The 17,572-nt window shown below is 41.2% G+C and overlaps 1 protein-coding gene across 9 annotated transcripts in view; it reads left to right on the plus strand.

The window, feature by feature from the left end:
• JCAD (junctional cadherin 5 associated) overlaps positions 1-17,572 on the plus strand; it is an 83,740-nt gene that overhangs the window by 639 nt on the left and 65,529 nt on the right. For 4 of the 9 annotated variants that reach the window (XR_011168029.1, XM_069086393.1, XM_069086388.1 and 1 more), the window contains exon 2: positions 3,212-3,274. The exons of 2 other annotated variants lie outside the window; for them this stretch is intronic. The gene's annotated coding sequence lies outside the window, so the exon portion shown is untranslated. Of the gene's footprint in view, positions 1-805; positions 1,078-3,211; positions 3,275-17,572 lie in introns of those variants that run through there. 3 more of the 9 variants (XM_069086391.1, XM_069086389.1, XM_069086394.1) reach the window with 2 other exon arrangements.

Genomic DNA, 17,572 nt, shown 5'->3' on the forward strand with positions numbered 1-17,572 from the left:
ACTGGGGAGTCGCGGACTCTGTGCCCTTTTTGCACGCTCCTGGTCTCAGGGCTGCGCCCTGGGCGCATACCGCCTGAGCCTTCCAAACTCCTCGGGAAGACAGTCCCTCCTCTCTCTGCCAGTTTTCTCTCTTTTGGGGATCTCCAGGACGCAGGCTTCACCTTGCCTGTCCCTTTGCTCCCTCGGCACCAACCTATCACAGGGGCGAAGAGGACAAGCGGGTGTCTTTTGCCCCTCTCTTTTTGGAGGCTCCTCCCTGTCTCCTGAGTTCCCTAACTTCATAGGGGGCTACCCCGCAGCGCTTCCTTGTTGACATCTCAAGGCAACCGCATAGCAGCAGACCACCCTTTGGGGAGCCTCACCTCTGTGGTGACCCCAGCTCGGGAACTAGCTGCATTAACATTTGAAACTTCCTATTCCAAAAGCTGTGCCCTTCGCCTTTTTTCTCTCCCCCCTCCCCAGCCCCCCACCTTTTGCCTGTTTAAATGACCACAGGCATGGGAAAGGCTGGTGGTTGCTTGATCTCCTCGGCTCCTGCCACGGCTGGCACACACCCACGTGCACACCACACACAGTTTAAGGTCTAGGGGATTATGACTCTAATCTCTGGCTGTGAATTGTGAGCACTGCGTGTTTCTTCAGTTGTGTTTATTATTCTTTCTAATGGGGGAGGAAGGGAGGGAGGGAGGGAGAGAGAGAGGGAGAGAGAGAGAGAGAGAGAGAGAGAGAGAGAGAGAGAGAGAGAGAGAGAGAGCAAGAGACAGAGGGAGAGAGGGAGAGAGAGAGAGAGAGAGAGAGAGAGAGAGAGAGAGGAGATGGAGTAAATCCAGCTAATCAGCTCATTTATGAGCCTTGAAGCCTGTTCTGTCTTTCTCTGATTCCTTCAAGCATCTCACCCCAATCCCCCTCTCGCCCCACCCCTCCAAAGAGAAGTGCGGCAATCGGCCATAAAATGTCACAGCAACTACAGCTTTCTTAGATGTTGAGACCACAAGCACAGGACTGAACCAGGGTTGTATTCCCGCTGCTGCAGCCGACACGATTAAAAGATCCGCCTTTGCTTTCTTCTTGTTACTGGTAATAGAGACTAATACCTCAGATGCTTCTGTGTGTTGAAAAAAAAAATAAACTATGATTTCACTACGAAAGAATCAGAAATGAAAACTTTTTTGGTCAGTGAAGCTTGACCGTGCCCAGCAAACTCACTGGGGTGTGCGTATGTGTTGTTAGTCAGAATTAGATTGAACAAATCTGTTTTCCCCCCACCCCTGCCCTTCCCTATCACCTTTCCCTCCTCTCCCCACCCCCAGTTTCATTTCTCAGATCCTGTGGTGAATTCTCTTCCCACTGAGAAAGAGGGATGGAGAAGCAGGGGGATACAGCTCTGAGTTCCTGGCTCTGACATTTGAATGCTATTTCTTTTTCTGTTCATTCTATTTGCCAACTTGCAGAACTTCCCTCTTTGCCCCATTCTTTTTCACAGTCCAGAAAACAGGAGAGTCCACAGTCTTCAAAGAGATCAAAACCAGTGTGAGTTATGAATTCAATTTTTTAAAAAGAGGTGAGGTTAGGTGATTTTTAAATTGTGTGTACTGAACAATACTTTTTACTATAAAAAGAAGGTTTAGCATATGAATTGTCGATTACCACCTTGTACTATTATTTTATTTCTTTTTTGGTCTGGATCTAAGATTTCTTCTGCCATGGGGGAGCTCCCAGAATGGAAACTCCCTTTGTGAATGTAGTTCTGCAATTCGATAATTTGTAGTCAGAGGGAGTTGGGTAGGTCAAGTGACTTGTTCATGGTCACAAAGCTGGTTTGTGTCAGAGGCAGGACTGTAATTCTGCATTCCTGACTCCATAGCCCATACTCTGTCCGATACTTCATCATACTCATTCTCAAGGTATATTGCTAAATGGTTTACGTTGAAAACTAAAGTTAAGAAATGTGAAGAGTTAGCATGAGCCACAATTACAGTATTGTGTTAAGGCCAATTAAGAGTCACTTTGAAAACCAAATGCCTTCAAAAACTGCTTTTAGAACTTTAGGCTATGAATAGTGAGGTTTTTGGGGGGTGAGTGTCTCAATATAAGATTAGGTAATTTAGTAAATTCATCAGAATCAGAGATGATCTGTAGCATATGAAATCTGTAAGAATCTATTTTTTCCCATCTTTATTCTGAAAATAAGCATCTGAGGTGGCATAACTGGGAGAATTCTGAATTTGGAATCAGAGTGCTGGATTCAAATGCTGCCTTGGACACTGGCTAGTTGAGTGACCCTGGACAGGTTATTTAACCACACTCTTCCTCCATTTCCAGTTCTGTAAAAGGGTATTATAATATATTAGCAATTATCTCACCATATTGTCGACAGTCTCTAATAACACGTTTGTAAAGTGCTTTGAAATCTTTAAGGAGCTATATAAATTTATTATAGTCACTCCATAACTAGTTTTGTTTTTGTTGTTTTTTAAGATTAGACCTTTGGGTGGGAACCAGAATATTACTTGGAGGGAGCTATATTTGAAAACAAAAAGGGTTGGATTTTTTTAAACTTCCTCCGATGTTGCTTAAAACACCCAGGTGTCGAATAGTGTGAAATGTTACATAAACTTGGATAGGTTTGTCTATCTCATCATAATCTCTGGCCACAGACTTGTCACATATTGTTCAATAGCTCCATATCTGTTGCTGTTGAATGATCTAGGGTACCAGGAGTAAACAAGAATCTATTTGTTCAGTGAGAAAAGCCAACATTATTGTAACAGTTATTTTTTTCCTTGATAAAGGAATTTTTTAAATCAGTATGTCCCACATATTCAGGAGAAAGCTCCGGTATGACCTGTTCCCTCCGCCCACCCATCTCTCCCCCATATATCTGAAGGAAGACATCTTCCTAATTTTGTGGTGGCAATGAATTTGAAACAAGTTCCTGTAGAAATACAAAGTCCTGCTTAAATAAATTTGGCTGGAATCCACCCTAATTAATCTAAGGGGAGTTCTGGGGCTGAGAGAATTGAGTATGAAGCAATTGTTGTGCTTTTTATTTTTTTTTCTCTGACAAGGGAAAATTGTGTTTCTGAAATCCTCTGGGTCTGTTGCTAAACCCATCACTGCATCTTATTTGGTTTTAACAGATGTTGTTTTCCACCTTTTGGATGGAAAGGGTTATCTCACTTGCTAAAGTGCCATTGTGCTTTGTTTCAAGGGCCTGCTGACTTAAGGAATGCTGGGGGAAGCTTACTCACAAAATCCAGCCTAAAAGGAAAGGGTAGGTCAAACTTTAAACACTTTGATAATACCTTTAAAATCTGAACCTCTTCTATATCAGTGGGGGGGGGGGGAGGATGACCCCTAAATTTCATCTTGAAAAAGATAAAAACTTTAGTACTATCTTTGTTTGCCTATATCATCTACCTCTAACTTTACCTTTAAAAACTTAGTTGTGGACATCCTGGGTAAGTGGGCAAGAATGTATCTATTCATACCTAAATATTGCCCATTCTGATTCAGTACAGATTGTTTACTACTTAATGCCAGAATCTGCTAAAATTCCCTTGGATATCTATATGTAAACAGTCAAAATTCAACATATAGAGAGGAAAAAATCACAAAACAAAACAAAAAACTTCTCCAACTCCATAGATATCAGGATTGTTTGGTTACCTGTCGAGTTTTTTCCCCCTCTTTTTCATCCATATAGGTTACTTGTAGTACTAGTCAGTTACTAAAATTATATGTATGGGAAAACTTTGAATTGCTGAACATGGATTTTGAGCAAGAATAATAGGTTATATATTTTGCTGTATTATCTGAGGTTATATAGCCAAGAAAGTGCTCTCCCACCTCCATCCCTATATCTCTAGGGTCTGAGGAATTAGAAAGTGTTTGAGCCTAGTCCTTATGAGATGTGGTGGTATTTAAGTTGTGACAAATGAATAAGAATAGTGTAATTGTTGTATAAAGTGATGTGCAGAGATGAAGGAGAAGTCAAGAAAGGAGGAATTTTGCAAATTGGAATGTGGTAGTGAGGAGGATTTCACATAAGGAGCAGCAGTGTGGTTGAATAGAAAAAGGTTTGGAATCCAAAGACGTAGGTCTTACTGTGTGACTATGGGCAAATCAGTTAACCTTTCTGAAACTCAGTTTCCTCATCTGTAAAGTGCAGATAATAATATTGTATTTGCTAGGGTAGTTGTGAGAGGAATATTCTGCCAACTTTAAAGCTCTACATAAATATTGGCAATTTTTAATATTATATCATTAGGAAAGAGGAAGTAGCATTTTTTTAAGAGAAGAAAAGCATTCCAAACTTGACCCATTCTAACTTGAACCTGAGCCCAGTGTTTGACTAAGCCCGGTGAGATACTTGTATTCCATGACGCTTTTGATTTTAGACACCAGTTCCCAAACTTTTCTGTCCCTTTCAGAAACCCCAACTCAGTGAAGAAGTCCTTATTAGAATGATGATTTAAAAGATTAGATACTCTTTCTGGTCATCTGCAGTGTTTCCCACAAATTTGAGGCTCTGGCTCCAATGTCTCAGTGGTGTGGGAAGAATTTTTGAGCTTAATGGCTTAATGTTTGGGTATTTTAAGTGTGGCTGTTTGACAATTCTGCTTAATAATTAAGATAACAGAAACTGGCAGCCCCATTTCTAAGAATTGAATTGAACGACTTGGCCATTTGGTGGCTTGGGGTGGGGATGACAAGTCCATGTATCACTTTATAACTCACTTCTGTCCAATTTGTTTTATGCCTTGGATATTTACCTTTTGTTTAATGAGAGTACATTGTTGTTCATTAATCATAACATTAGAACTCAAAGTCTTCAGTTGAAGAAAACATTTATACTGAACTTCTAACAACTCCAAAGACCAGTTACATCTTAAGTATGGAATGTCAGTGAATACAGCTTTAGAAGTTGCATATTTGGGGGGTTGGGTAGGGAGGGGGGTGGAGAATGGGAAATTCCTTGAGTCCGGAAACTTGGGATGTTTTTAGAGTAATTATATATCGAGTTTTGTCAGCAATGCTTCATGCTGTAAGCTTATCACAAACAACTCAATCAGTCCGTATCACAGATTATAAGACTATAACTTATGTGATCTGGCTCTGCATAACGAGTAGTTAGAATTCTTTATTAATCTTCAGGGTTGGTTTTTTTTCTCTCCCAATCTTCCTTTGGTTATTCACAATTGGGTTTTCGTTGTGGTTTTTGTATTTTGGCCTCCTAGATAGAACACCATACTTGAACTAGGAACACCTAGATTCAGGTTTTCCCAGATACTAGCTCTGTGATCATGGGAAAATGTCTGCACCTCAGTTACCACATCTACAAAATGGGGACAATATTGCCTGCAATATAAACACCTCAGGGTTGCTATAAAGTAAATGCTTAAAAGTGTTATGTGAATGTGACTTGTTGTTAAGCCTGCCCTGGCTGCAGGAATGGGACTGGGGAGAAGCCAATGTTTTGACTTTATTTTATGATTATGCTAGTTTTTATTTAACTGTTTTGGAGTCATAGGGTCCATTCCCATGTTGACTGCAATTTTTGTTCTTATATGACCACAAAATACTCTTAACTGTCTGCCAAATGAATGCTGTTGGTCACAAGGGAAATCAGCCAAGAGAAAATAGGTGGATGTTCAGGAATTCATTCCCATTACTAGAAAAAACAACTTGAGAGCTCCTGCCCTACTTATAGTGAGTGATTCATTAACCTTATCTTTATAAATTAATATCGGTCCCTTACATTTGTGTGCACGTATCTGTTACCCCCATTGAAATCTTCTCCAACTTTTCATCTGTTGCCTGGAGGTGAACCTGAATTCTCATAGGTTGTCTCAGTAGAGAATAAATGTTGTCAGATTCTTCTCAGTTGGAAAAAATCCAAGTACAGACCCAGGAACAAGCTGTGTCTGTTACCTAGGAACCTGCCTCAGTTCTGGGGGTCACCAGAAGGTGGGGATTTAGAGCTGCAAGGGGCCATAGAGATCTTCTAATCTAAGCCCTTCAGTTTACTCATGGGGAAACTGAGGTCCAAAGAGGTCAGGAATTGCCTCAACTCACACAGTTACTAAGTTCCTCAGAATCCAAATCCAAATCCAACTCTTTCATAGACTATTTACTAAGGGATAAAAGGATTTTCATTCTCTTGGGTGGGATAGTCTCTAACACAGCGAAACCACGTAATTTTTAGCTGTAACATCTCCTCAGTAGTTCATGAGCTCTATAACAGGTATTAACCTGCATACCTTCTTTTAGTGCTAATATTTAGTTTGAACATTTTCATTGACAGGTTCAATTTGGGAAAAAAATCATCAAGAAATTGATGAAATGGGAAGGTATAATTAACATAGGTAATTTCTGATAGGGTAGCTGGGTGGCAAAGTGGATGGAACACTGGGCCTGGAGTCAAGAAGACCTAACTTCAAATCAGGCCTTAGACATTTACTAGCTTGGTGACCCTTGGCAAGTCATTTACCCCTATTTGCCTTAGTTTCCTTATCTGAGCTGGAGAAAAAAATGGCAAACCACTGCAGTATCTTTGCCAAGAAAACACCAAATGGGGCCATGAAGAGTCAGACAAGACTGAAATGACTGAACAACAACAAAAATTTCTGATCAGTTTACAGTGTAAATACAGTGTCGACACATTTATTGCTTTACATTAAGACTAGGAATTAATGTAAGACAGAGATAAGTCATTAATTTTTTGCTGGACCTTAATTAGACAAACATTTAATACCTAGTGTGTTGTAGGCACTGTGCCGAGTGCTAGGGATTCAAAGACAAAAGCAAAAATTCTGACCCTCAAATTAGATGTATACAAATAGGTAAACACTTGGTCATTTGAAGGAGGAAAATGTTTTGGGGATAGGGTGGATATGGGACAGAGGGAGGTGAGAGTGAATCAGGGAAGGTCTCTTGGAAGAGGAGGCCCTTGAACTTAAGCCTTAACTGCCAATACGGAATTTTACCGGTGGGATTGAGGAAGTGGTATATTCCAGGTCTGAGGGAAGGCTTGAGTGAACACAGGTAGCCAGAGGTGAGAATATTGAGTTCAGGGAAGAACTAGCACCACTCTTTGGCTGGAATGGAGCATGTGCATTAAAGAGTAATGTGAATGAAACAAAGATAAAAGGGTAACTTGGAGGGTCTTAAAGGCCAGGTAATTTATCCTAGAGGCAATAGGGAGCCATTGCAAGGAAATGACATGGTTACATCTATGTCTTAAGAAAATTTTGGCTGAGGGTAGAGACTGGAAACACAGAAAACAATTAGGAGTCTATTAGAATAGACTAAGTGAGAAGTGATGATGAGGTATAATTAAAGTGATTGTAAGTGATTTATTTTTGTAATGTACCAAAACTTATCCAACCCAAATGAGTGTCGTCCCCACCATAGTAGTCACTTTGGAAGGCCATGAATTACATTGTTTTGCCATTGCTTAAAATAGCTCTGTAATCTCTCAGGACTGGTGGTCTACTTTCTTCTAAATATCTTCAGTGATGTCTCTTTATTCTTTTTTTTTTTAAAGCAATCGGGGTTAAGTAACTTGCTCAAGGTTACACGGCCAGTTATTTCTGGGTGTGGTGCTGAGTATCTGAGCCCGGGATTCAATCTCCAGGTCATCCCGACACTGGAGCCGGTGCTCTTACTCGCTGTGCTACCTGGCTGCCCCTGATGTCTCTTTGTTCTTTGAGGACAGATTTGATTTTTGGAAATAGTCACTTTAAGACTTGTCTGGTGAATAAACAAGAACCAAGGTAAGTGAATATTTGAAGATGCTTTGAGACAATCTAGCTTTAGGACACAAAAAAAATGAGTGCCATACAATTCCAGTATCCCAGAGATGGAAGGGTCCCCAGAGACAATGTATTCTAATTGTACCTACCCAAGAAACCTCTCTAAAATGTACCCAATAATTGGTCATCCAGGGGCGGCCAGGTAGCACAGCGAGTAAGAGCACTGGCTCCAGTGTTGAGAAGACCTGGAGATCGAATCCCGGGCTCAGACACTTAGCACCCACCCAGAAACACCTGGTCGTGTAACCTTGAGCAAGTTACTTAACCCCAATTGCTTAAGGGTGGCCAGGTGGCTCAGCGAGTAAGAGCACCGGCTCCAGTGTCGGGATGACCTGGATCAAATCTGGGCTCAGATACTCAGCACCACACCCAGAAATAACTGGCCGTGTAACCTTGAGCAAGTTACTTAACCCCAATTGCTTAAAAAAAAATAATTGGTCATCCAGTTGTCCTCTTGAAAATCTCCCAGGAGAGGAAACATGTTACTTCCCAAGGCAGCCTACTCCACTTTTTTTTCTGCTTTTTTTTTTGGAGGGGCAATTGGGGTTAAGTGATTTGTCTAAGGTCACATGGTTAGTAAGTATTAAGTGTCTGAGGCTGGATTTGAACTCAGGTCCTCCTGACTTCAGGGCCAGTGCTCTATTCACTGCACTATCTAGCCACCCCTTAAAATATTTTTTGTACATGTTTTTCCTTTTCCTTTTAGCCTACTCCATGTTTGAATAGCTTTTTAAAATGTTTTTTTCCTTACTTTGATAGCTTCAGTGCATCTGTATTCTCCTTTGTGTGAGCATTCCCTCCATTGGTGTTTCTTTTAATCCAATGTAATTCTTACCTATGTTCTCCTACAGATCCTGCATAAGCTATTTGTCCAGCATCCTGGAGATCTTTCTCTCCATCAGCACCATGCTTAGGCTGTCATTGCTTCCTCCCAATGAATAGCCAGTCCACCTGCTTTTTCAATCATATATTTCCTTGATAATATCCCTTTTCCTTTCTTCTTATGTATAGACCATGGATTCAAGGAGGCAGTTGGAAGAGACCTCAACATCAATTCTACGCCCTTTGTTTTCTAGATCCTGATATCTAGGGAGTTTAAGTGAATTGCCTAGAGCCACATCTATGTCAAATGCTGGGCTTGAACCTGGCACCTCTGACTCCAGTAACAAATGGAAAATGTGTTTTTTTAGCTTATTAGCTCCCATTTTGTGCCTTTCAGTTGCCCTTTGGGTCACTTGCCAATCTTAGTCTTTTGTTCCATGAGTAACTCTACATTATGTCACTAGTAGAAGACTGGTGCTAACAACAAATGTGGTGGGTTTTTGTATCAGGGAATAGTTTGGGATCATGAAAAATACTGTATGATTTCCCAAATGCCAATCCATTTTCCTTCCCTCTCTTCATTTCTGGGACCAATGCATGAACCATCTGTGATACCTATTTCAAGTTTTTATGTTAATGGACTACATCAGAGACCTGACCTTCAAATTGTTTTTGTCCTTGTCTGAATGAGAGGCATCTTTAATCTAGTTAGTTTTTCCTGTATGGATTTTTAGATTGCTCTGTTCTGAGTAATCATGGATCTCGTTGAGAATTCCATGGGAAGATTTATATGAACTGATTCAAAGTGAAGTGTGCAGAAGCAGGAAAACAATGTTTTATGCCTGGCATCGTGTTAATAATTAGAGGATCATTAGATGACATTAACCCTCCTGGGATTGAATTTACCAAGGAAATACATGAAAGACTCCCTTGTTGGAGCACTTATCAGATAGCATAAGGTAGATACTTAATAAGTGTTTATTGAGTTGAATTGGAGTTCTTTCCATCAAACCCAACGCTGTCTCTGTAATTTCTACCTGTTACTTCCAGGTCTGTCTTCTGGGGTATGCAAAATGAATCTGTTCCTTTTGTATGACAGTCCTTCAGATATTTCTTTATTTCTTTTTAATTTTTTTTTTTGCTTTTTGGAGGGCAACTGGGGTTAAGTGACTTGCCCAAGGTCACATGGCTAGTAAGTGTATCCTTCAGATATTTAAAGATAGCTATCATATCCCTCCTAAAGTCTCCTTTATTTCATGTTAAATATTTTCATTCTGTCATGGCACATTCTCTTATGGTACATTTCCGGTCTCCCCACCACCACTCTACCTGGACACTGATATGCCTAGAAGGTGGGGCCCTTAACTCAGTGAAATATTACAGATTTGGTCTAAGACAGTATATTTAATAGGACCACCACCATCTCTGTTTTGGACATTGCCTTTCTTAATACTGTGTAAGCTCAAATTAATTTTGTTAGTTTTCTTTTTTAAAGCTTCTCTGTTACTTTGAGTTAATAGTGATAAAGTAGTGAGGTTGCTTTTCTAGTTTGCAAACCAGATTTGTAGGTGATCCTGACACTCCCAAACTGTTTTGAGCAATGACTCACATGTCCATGAGAATATGGTTTCTCAAGGCAACAGCTTTGAACTGGACAGTGTCAATTATAATATATTAATTCTGATGTCACATGTCTATATGCTATATAGATATTGGTCCCATTATTTTAAAATAATTCCTTTTGGAGCTGTAAAGTATTCCTTAAATCCTGAGTGGTGAGGCACACATGGGACAGTATTTATAGAGCTGGTTACCATAACCAAGGACTTAAAACTCTGCCATGAAATAAGGTCCCTTGAACCTGTGTAGTTTTTTAAAGCAATTGGGGTTAAGTAACTTGCTCAAGGTTACATGGCCAGTTATTTTGTGTGGGTGTTAAGTATCTGAGGCCAGAACCGATCCCGGGTCTCCCGACTCTGGGGCCAGCGCTCTTACTCAGTGCGCCACCTGGCCGCCCCGAACCTGTGTAGTTTCAATCCTAGGCAGCATGGTGTGGTAGATGGCTTTGGAACCATGGAGGACTCCATTTAAGTCCCAGCTCAGACACGTACTGGCTGTCACAACCTCTTAATGCTCAACACAGCTGTCTAGGATTTTAAGTTACAGAGAAGGTGCTGACCTACATTGGTAGAGGGAGTTTCCTATACCATTGGGCTCATGGGTCTAATTCCTCTTATCCTTAGATCGGGAGTTCTTAACCTGGGGTTTGTGAAATTAAAAAACATTTTTGTGACTATATTTCAATAGAATTAGTTTCCTTTGTCATCCTATGTATTTTATTTTATGCATTTAATAATAATCAGCATTTATATAGCACTTTAAGTTGTGTGAAGTGCTATACAAATGTCATCTCATTTGATCCTTACAACAATGGGGGGGTAGATACCATTATTTCATTTTACAGATTAAGAAACTGAGGCAGGAAGAGGTTAAGTAACATGCCCAGGGTTACACAATCAGTAAGGGTCTGAAGCTGAGGTCAGATTTGAACTCTGCTCTTTCTTACTCTGGGTCCAGTGCTCTATCCATTGCACTGTTGAGCTGAGTATGTCCAAAGCCACCCCCAGGCTTCTAAGCACAAAAGCACAAGGTCTAAGTCCAAAGCACAGAAATGGTTAAGATCCCTTGCATTAGGATTGTTGGTGCTAAGAACAAAGTTTTTAATGAAAATCTACTTGGCAATTTGGGAGAATTTGTTGTCTGAGGGGAGTGAGAAAGTGTCCAGTTAAAACTGTATAATATTTAACACCAAACTTTCCTTGTTGCATCCTTTAAATTGGCTCCCCCTCCTGGTAAACTATTCCTATGGATAGCACAACTGTTTTCCTGGTCACCTAAGCCAGAAACTTTGGAATCATCTCTGATGTCTTTTCACTCACCACATTTAGTCACTCATCAAGTCCTATAGATCTTTTGGACAGTGTCATTCACCCCACTGCGCTCTTTTTTGTTTCTGTTATACCATTGCTTTTATTGCCTCTCTTCTAAATCACTTCATAGCCTCCTGACTGGCTTCCCCCACTCAAAAACCTCCTTCCCAGCCCACGTGCAACTGACAAGCTAATCTTCCCAGTGGACAAACGTGGCCATGACAGGCTCCCACTTGCTCACAGGATGGAGTCTAAACTCCTCTTGTGATTCAAGACTCTCTAAAGTTTGACTCCAACCTACCTTTCCAGGCCCTTCCCCTCTTTCTTTTTTCTTTCTTTCTTCCTTTTCCTTCCTCCCTCCCTCCCTTCCTTGCTTGCCTCCGTCCTTCCTTCTTTCTCCTTCCTTTCTCTTTCTATATGTATAGATGTACACACACACACACACATATATATATGTATATGCATATGTCTGTGTATATATATAATAATAAATACACGTGTGTGGGGAGGAGGATATATATGTATATATAATATTATATCTATATATTATAGTATTCATCTACATACATATACAACACATACGTGTATTTGTATATATATCTGTATATATACATACATGTGTATATATAAGTGTGCATATATATATTATAATATCTCTCTAGTAGAGTATCTATTTGTCTGGTATTTATTGAGTAATTGAAAATCTCCACACTCACCTGCCTGCCAAAATCCTGCCCATCATTCAAGTCCTGGATAAGGTTCTGGGTCCTTTGTAAAGCCTTCCTTGATCTGATTTGTGGCCACCATCTCCCTCTCTTCCAAAGGCTAATAGCATTGTGCATCACAGTCCAGTATGGTGACTCTAATAACCATACCATCTGATGTTTTCAATGATGCTTTGGTTTACAAAATGTTCCTCTCACACAACATTGTGAGGTAGACAGTATAAGCAATACTGTGCCCATTATACAGAGGAAAGAACTGAGTTCAGAGTTTAAGATGCTTGACTAGGGACATACAGTGACTGCATCTCCTGGCTACAGATCAGACAGAACAGTGCAGGCTGGCTGACAGGTCTGTTAGAGCTTTGCAGTGTGTTCTTACTTGTTGAAGTTTTCACTTATTTTTGTCCAGTCTTCAACTTTACAAGTTGATTGCATCAGGGGAGCATAGATGTAGAACTAGAAGGAACCTCAGAGGCACTGAGTCTAAGCCCCTTATTTTACAGATGAGGAAACTGAGTCTGAGAGAGCTCAAGTGGCTTGCCCAGGATTGCATAGCTATTAAGAGTCTAAAGCAGAATTTGAACTCAGGCCTTTCTGCCCCTAAGCCAACTCTTTCCAGTGCCCCAAACTGGCCACTTCTTAACCTCTCTATTTTAACACTTATTTCAGGGGGCAAGAAGAGTGAGGAGTAATATTCAAGAGTGTGGGGAAATTAATTTATGTTGACTAAATTTTAAAAACTGAGAAACATAGCTTCCAAGGAGACTAGAATATTTCACCGGGGTAGACACATTTATTTCCCAATAGGAAAGTCACCTGAAGGCTTAAAGCAGTATCCAGATGATTCTTGGTGAACAGAGCCTGTGTAAATTAGATGATCTCTTGTTGGACAGTGTTGTCAAGCTGTGATAGGCTGATGCACTAATCTCTATTGTAGGGATATACCTGCAAAGTTGAGGGAAATGTGTCTTCCAGGTGGGACACCCTTTTTCATGAACTGAGTGCATGAGATTCTGACAGATTTTTAATCATTCACATTTCAAAATTCCCAAGATTAGTTTCTTAAATTACTTTTTGATTATGCCAACCCAGTTGGATTTTTAACATCACAGATTATTAGCATTGAAAGGAACCTTAGGATTCATCCAGCCTAAATGCCTCCCCTCACCCCTTACTTTCCAGTTACTTACCCCTGCCTCACCCCCTACCCCTTACCAGTTATGAAAACTGAATCCCAGAGAAGAAACATGACTTGCCTCAGGTCACATGACAAGTGCCAGAATTTGAACCCAGGGCATCTAGCTCCATGTCCACTGCTCTCAGCTGTACCCCACAGTGCTATTTGTCTTTGGGAGTTTCTTTAGTTACGTGAGATTTGGGAGGCATCCTAGTCCCTCAATGGAATGCAGAAGCTTCCTATTCCAATCTTCAACCTTCTTATATACCTGCTGTCTAATTTATCTCAGTCATTTCTTATTTTTTTCCTTTTTTTTAACTTCTGATTTACATCATTCGTTTCCGCCAGATTTTGAGTTACAAATTTTCTCCCTGTTTTCCCCCCACCCATCCCCCCAAAACAGCAGTCCCACAGGATATCCCCACCTCCAATCTGCTCTCTCCCATATTTTCTCCCATACCCGTTTCAACTTTTCCAGTGGATTTCTATGCCTCAGTGCCTGTGTATCTTTTTTTTTCCTTAATAACATGTAAGATGATATTAATAATAGTATATATATATATACACACACATATATATACATATATTTGAATATTTGATTTTAAAACTTTCAATTACAGATTCATTCCCTTCCCCCCCTGCCACCCACCCCCACTGGGGAGACAAGCAGTTCAGTATAGGTTGTACATGTGCGGCTAATGCAAAACAATAACATAGTAGATGTATTGTAAAAGACTGACTATATTTCCCTCCCTCCTATCCCACCTCCCACTTGTTCTGTTCTCTACTTTGATCCTGTCCCTTTTCAAAAGTGGGTGCTTCCAACTTCCCTCACCCCCAGTCTGCCCTCCTTTCCATCATCCCCCCTCACATCCCCTTCTCCCCCTATTCTCCTGGAGGGTGAGATCCCCTATTTAGTGTGTATTTCCCTCCATCCTCAAGCCAGATTCAATAGGAATAAGGTTGACCCATTCCCTTTTGCCTTCCTATTCTTCCCCTCCATTGTAACCATTTTCCCTTGCCTCTTCTATATGAGATAGTTGCCCCACTCTGTCTCTCCCCATCTCCTCTCATTATATTCCTCTAACCTCTTAATTTCACCTTTTAAGTATCATCCCTTCCTGTTAAATTGGTCCCGTGCCCTCTATCTATGTATACCTGTAAACGTATATACACACATTCACATATGCATTCATATGCCTGCATACCCTCATATAAAGATATATATATGTATATATATATATATACACACACATACACATATATATCTCTAATCCCTTCAACTACTGAGAAAAGTTTCATAAGTTACAATTATTGTTTTTCCATGTAGGAATGTTAATAGTTCAACTTTGGCCAGGTGGCTCAGCAAGCAAGAGCACCAGCCCCAGTGCTGGGATGACCCGGATCAAATCCGGGCCCAGACACTCAGCACCACACCCAGAAACAACAACTGGCCGTGTAACCCCGAGCAAGCCACTCAACCCCGATTGCTTTAAAAAAAAATAGTTCAACTTTGATAAGTTCCTTATGATTTCTTTTCCCTGTTTACCTTCTCATGCTTCTCTTGCTTCTTGTATCTGAATGTCAAATTTTCTATTCAACTCTGGTTTTTTCAGCAAGAATGCTTGAAAGTCCTGTATTCCACTGAATGACCATATTTTCCCCTGAAACATGATACTCAGTTTTGCTGGGTAGGTGACTCTTGGTTTTAATCCCAGCTCCCTTGACCTCTGGAATATCACATTCCAGGCCCTTCGATCCCTCAGTGTAGAAGCTGCCAGATCCTGGGTTATCCTGATTGTGTTTCCACAATATTCAAATTGTTTCTTCCTGGCTGCTTGTAATATTCTCTCCTTAATCTGGGAATTCTGGAACCTGGCTATAATATTCCTAGGAGTTTTCTTTTTGGGATCTTTTTCAGGAGGTGATCGGTGGATTCTTTCAACCTCTATTTTGCCCTCTTGTTCTAAAACATCAGGGCAGTTTTCTTTGAGAACTTCCTGGAGGATGCTTTCCAGGCTCTTACTTTGGTCATGGCTCTCAGGCAGTCCAATAATTTTTAAATTATCTCTCCTGGATCTATTTTCCAGGTCAGTGGTTTTTCCCATGAGATATTTCACATTGCCTTCTATTCTTTCATTTGTTTGGATCTGTTTAACAGCATCTTGATTTCTCATAAAGTCATTAGCTTCCATTTGCTCCAATCTAATTCTGAAGCAATGATTCTCCTCAGTGAGCTTTTGAGATTCTTTTTCCATCTGGCAAATTCGACTTTTTAAGGCATTCTTCTCCTCATTGCCTTTTTGAGCCTCCTTTGCCATTTGAGTCAGTCTGTTTTTTAAGGTATTATTTTCTTCAGTCAGGCTGTTGACTCTCATTTCATAATTTTCTTGCATTGTTCTCATTTCTCTTCCCAATTTTTCCTCCACTTCTCTTATCTGCTTCTTAAGGTCCTCTATGGCCTGTAACCAGCTTGTATTTTCCTTTGAAGCTTTTGGTGCAGGAGTTCTGACTTCACTGATTTCCTCCTGTTCCATGCCTTGCTCCTTCTTATCCCCAAAATAGGAGTGTAATGTTGGAATCTTCTGTCTGCTTTGTTTCCTTTGCCTGCTCATTTTGCCACTCAATGATTTGACTTTTGGGCTTTTTGCCACAGTAGGACTCTGCCACCAGACAGGGGAGTTTTCGTCCCAAACGCTGGGGTTTTCTCAGCTGCCGGAGGTATTAGATGGGTGCCCTCTCTGAGGTCTCCACACGCTCTGGCAAGCTGGACACACACCCCAGGACCTCCACCCTAGACTGCAATCCAGATCCAAGCAGGTTAAAGCAAGAGCGATTACCCCTCAGACTGGTGCTTGGTCCCCCTACACTCTGCAGGCCAGGAGCTGAAGCCGCCATGTGGCGCTGGCAGGCTGTGCCGGCGTCTCAGCAGTTTCTCGCCACGGGGGTAAAAGCCACGCACTCCCACTTACTGGGTCCCAAAGTCCAGACTGCACTGGCCTCTCACCTTGTCCTTTGCATCTATGTATTGATAAATCTGGAAACGGCCACAGCTGCTGCTGATCTGGAGTCCCTCTGGCTGGCGGTTGGTCAGGCCCGCCCTGGGGCTAAAGCCTCGGCATGGTGCTGGTCTCGGCTCCCAGAGCCCTGCGCTGGGCCGATTCCTGCCGGCCTGCCAGCCTGCCGGGCTGTTCTCAGCGGGAGGTTAGCTTCTCTGTGTGATTTTGTGGGTTCTGCAGCTCCAAAGTTTGTTTAGAGTCCCCTTTTTACATGGATTGGGGAGGGTGGAAGCCGGAGCCGTGGGAGGGTCGTGCTTCTACCTCAGTCATTTCTTTACTTACATCAGTTTCCAAGGGGAACATTTTGTCACTTTGTGAATTCAAGAGCAGAGTTCTTAACCTTTTTGTGTGAGTGTCTTGGACCCTTTTGGCAGCTTGGTGAAGCCTGTGGCCCCTTCCTCAGAATAATATTCTTAAATGAGTAATGTAAAGTACATAGGATTAACAATGGAAATAATATTGAAATACAGTTATAATAATCTATATGGTTTCTAAAGGTTCATGAACCAGAATAAAAGCCCCTGTCCTAGAGGTTTATTCTGTCAGGAACCTACAGGCTCCTATGTGCTGACCAACCTGCAGCCCTCCTAAGTTGCTTATTCCATATATTGTCTTGAAGTCATGTTATTTGGGTGCCTCTCCTCTCTGCTCTACTAATCCCTAAGCCCCTTGGTGCAGAGGCCATATTTTATTTCTCTTTCTATCCCTGGAACAGACTTACTATATCACCTTATACTCTGGAGTGACTTAATGAATATTCAATCAATGAATGAAGAATATGTCATGATTAAGAATTCAAAATTTAATTCAGCTGACATTTATTAAGCACTTGCTATGTGCAAGAGAGAGTTCAATGCAATAAACATTTATTAAGCACCTACTGTGTGCCAGAGACTGTGCTAAGCAATGGGAATACAAATAAGTCTCTGCCCTCCCACCCTGCCACCCTGCAAGCAGATGACCAGAGGTATCAGTACCAAAGCTGGTATCATCTTTGGGAGGTTGAGTTTGCTGATGATGAGCTTTGCTGGGATCATGTTCA

The sequence above is a fragment of the Petaurus breviceps genome, unplaced genomic scaffold (assembly GCF_028583685.1).
Source record: "Petaurus breviceps papuanus isolate PSGF00001 unplaced genomic scaffold, PetGlider_PUasm1.0 178, whole genome shotgun sequence".
Classification (NCBI taxonomy): domain Eukaryota; kingdom Metazoa; phylum Chordata; class Mammalia; order Diprotodontia; family Petauridae; genus Petaurus; species Petaurus breviceps.